Source organism: Ambystoma mexicanum, chromosome 1q (assembly GCF_040938575.1).
Source record: "Ambystoma mexicanum isolate Mex_15411 chromosome 1q, UKY_AmexF1_1, whole genome shotgun sequence".
NCBI classification, from domain to species: Eukaryota; Metazoa; Chordata; class Amphibia; order Caudata; family Ambystomatidae; genus Ambystoma; species Ambystoma mexicanum.
Genome location: NC_090922.1, coordinates 472,549,640 through 472,553,218, shown reverse-complemented (window position 1 = coordinate 472,553,218; position 3,579 = coordinate 472,549,640). Strand labels below are relative to the sequence as shown.

Below are 3,579 nucleotides of genomic sequence, written 5' to 3'. Positions count from 1 at the left end.
CACAACGGTCAAGCTTCCCTCTTCAGTGCACTTCTTATCCTACGCACGTCCTTCTAATTATCCTACTGCTTGCAACATTTTATCCCTCACGATTTGCCGCTATCATCAACCGGGTTCCCCTCTGGCTCTGAACTCACCGGTTGTGAGTTCTTTAACATCACTGTTGCGGTCTCATCGACTGAAGACCAAGGACTCCTCGCCAGCCCCTCCAAATCTCTGGGCGGCTCCTCAGGTTTTCCACATAAGTCAGCATTCAATGTTTTTAGGATGACATTGTTTTGTGAGGTATTGAAATAAGTTTGGACACCAGTCGCAGTGGTTTAGGGGAGGAGTGAGCTCATACAGAACAGAGGCATTGAAAACTGTCTCCCCATCTCATTCACCAGCTGGGAGCTGACTCAAACTAAACAACACTATTCCCAAATAGACAGAGAAGCACTCACCATCCTCTGGACTTGCAATCATTTTCACTTGTACATTTATGGCGCCCAGAAACAATCCTCACCGATCACAAGCCATTACTATCCACTATTGGATGACCACTATTGCCACTCACCCCCTTTCAAGCATTGATGGGTGGCTACCACAACTTCAAGTGCATGCAGTTGCACTTAAGTTCAAAGCAGGAGTGGACAATCATGTTCATGTTCTCCACCCTTGCAGAACTGATGGAAATATAGGTGTAGTGACACGTTGAAGTTCACCGAGTGCCTACCTGTTCCTGTGCAGCTGAAGGCATGACACGAGTAAGGAAAACTGAAGGCCTAGACAGCTTGGGGGTCAAATGCAGCCTTCAAGTAAGCTACAGAAGAGAGAAGCGTAGCAGTGACACTAGCACTCTCAGGGAACTGGCTCAGCTGCTTCCCAGCACACCACAGAATGACTCCAAGAAACCCACCAAGAAGGAAATCCTGCTTCGAGTCCTCTGCTACATTGAACATCTTCGAGGAATATTCATGCCGCATGTACTCTGCTTCAGGGTAAGCACAGAGGCGATAAAGGCAAGAAAAAAGCAGAACGTCGAGGTGGGAGAGCATCATGGATGAAGAAAGCTAGACAGTATCTGGAGCTGCAATCCAAAACGTACAAGAACGGACATAATATTTCACCGCCTTGCACACCTCCTAGAATAAAGCGATCAGGGCTGCTGGGGGTCTGTAAGAAACCCAGGAAGAACAGACGAGCTCAGAGAATAGATTGTAAGGTGGTGCTCAAGAGGTCACGTCGATGTTTGTTTGTAGAGAAAAGAAAACGCCATGAGAGCAGACACTCAATGGATCTGTGTTTGCAAAGAAATAGTGTGAGAGAAAATAGGGTGCCTATACCTACTCCTTCTCGGAATGGATCTATCATGTTTGACACAAAGTGTTCCGGTGTCACATTGCTGGACTGCTCCCCAGAATCTCCCAATCTCACAAGATTCACTCTGTTGGACTCTGCCTTAGAACACGAGATGACCTTGGCACTCACTCTTCCAGAAACCATCTTGGAACCTTGTATATCTTCAGATGAGACAGAATCTCAAGTTCCTGCCGGTATCACGCTTTTGGAAATGGCTGGACCTGATAGATTCTTCCATACTACAGAGAGTTCCACAGAAAACTTTCAGAATCGAACGTTAGGAGAAGACGCATGTTCAGACTGCAATGACAGCGCAGCTCAGCTTCTTTTACTTGGGCACGAGGAAGCAGAGTCGCAGGCTCTCGTTTGCTATCACTCCTCATCGGAGGAAGAGCACGACCCCAGCCCCTGGCTTCCAACGCAGTCCCCAATCTTTGGATCTCGAGGCGTGTCCTTAATTTGCTCTCCTGGAAATCGGGGCTGGAATGGCAGCTGTTGGCTCAGCAGAGATTTAGGCTTAAGTCCTTCATTGTTTACGTCTCCTGGGCGCCTGCTTCCAGGACAAGTTTTGCGGCAAGAAACAGAGAATTTATCACAGGTTTTGTTTGAAGATGTACGTTTGAGTCCCCAGTCACCTCGCTCCTTCTTCTTGCAGAATCTTGGGACCTAGAGGACAGAGGTCTCCGATCACATGATCCCAGAAACCCCTCGCAGTTCCCTCGATCTCTTCCAATCCTTGTTCTCCCTGGATCGCTGTTATCTATCAGTCAGTGAGGCCAGCAAAACAGATTCCAGCCCAAGCTCCAGTGTGACTGAGCTAGTGTCGGCATGGAACAGGCAGTTTCTGCAGGAAGTTCCTTCTTACTCACAGGACAATATCAGATCCTCCAGTGATGAAAATGGTGACCTCACATGGACTCCATGTCAGAAAGGAAGACGCCCACACCTTAGAGGACGCAAGAGGAAGCGTGGCCACAGCTTCCAGCGGCTGAAAGCTTTTACGAACCATCACTGTGCCTTCCAGCTCAAGAAGAAATTTGTTAATGACTTCATCATGTTCTGCCGTATGAATCGGAAGCAGTACATCCGCATCTGTCCTGGTACTGCATCTACTACTGCGACGAAGGAGCTAGCACACTTGTGCCGTGTAATGTGTAAACAGGAACGAAGGCCATACTGTATTAAAGCCCGGAGATTCAGCAGACTTCATAACCAAATTATGAAACAGAGTTGTGCCTCGAGTGAGGAAGAGGAAGATGTGACACCCAAACCTTTGCACCTCCTGCTTGCTGAAAAGACTATATGTATTCACCAGATTTTCTCCACTTCAAAACGTCTCCTGCCTATAGTCAGTATCGCTCCTCCCTACACTCTGGGCCTTACGTGGTGTAAAGAGCTACAAAGTGATGGTGGCTGAAGTAGATCGGTTTGTGGATGGGGGCTGTCGAGACACATTTTGAAAGTTTCATATTACTTGAAGATGCCTGTCCCTCATGTCCAGTATTTGGAGGATAACCTGTCACCCTCAGCCCAAGCCAAACCACTGCAGTTTGACTCCTGTGCTCTTAAGGGATGTTTTAATTGGGCGTCAAAGATCATTTGCATTTTAAAGAGGTCCTTTCCAGACACCTGAGAACATCAGTCACCCAGACCACATCTACTGTTCGTCTAATGTTAAGCCTCCATGCCATTCATCATCCTGCATCATTATACAGGTTTACAACTGGTTCATGGGTTTGTCTCCAAGTTGATGTTTCAGAAATGTATGGAATGACTGGGAACTAAAACTCCCAAGCAGTGCATACCTATAAATGCCTCCTTATTCCAATGCATTCTCCCACATTACCTCACTGTGCCCGCAAGGCAAATCGCAAGTCTTTTACAATTCCATTGTTTGAATTGGTTAACATTGGAAAATGAATTCTTTTTTAACTTATTGCATTTTCCTTATACTCCTTCAAAAAATATTTTTATATGCAAGAGCACATTCACCCAGAATGTCCGATTTTTTGTTTTCCAGTGTCTCGGTTTGGCTTTCCATTGTTCTTGAGGAGGTATTTTTAATGCTGTTTGGTGTTAGTGTGTCGTTATTTGGAAGTGGTAATTGGTATACATACAAGGAATGTGGCCTCTTCTCTTTCTCATCCATGGAGCAATACTTTCTCAGCCTGTCTGTGAAACCCTATTTGACATCTTTTCCTTTTCCGCCACCCAGAGGGATTACATTCTATTGAATAA

At 46.2% G+C, this 3,579-nt stretch overlaps 1 pseudogene; it reads left to right on the top strand.

Moving 5' to 3' along the window:
- The first annotated feature begins 737 nt into the window (after positions 1–737).
- Positions 738–2,758, top strand: LOC138556739 (meiosis initiator protein-like; annotated as a pseudogene).
- Positions 2,759–3,579: the final 821 nt, after the last annotated feature.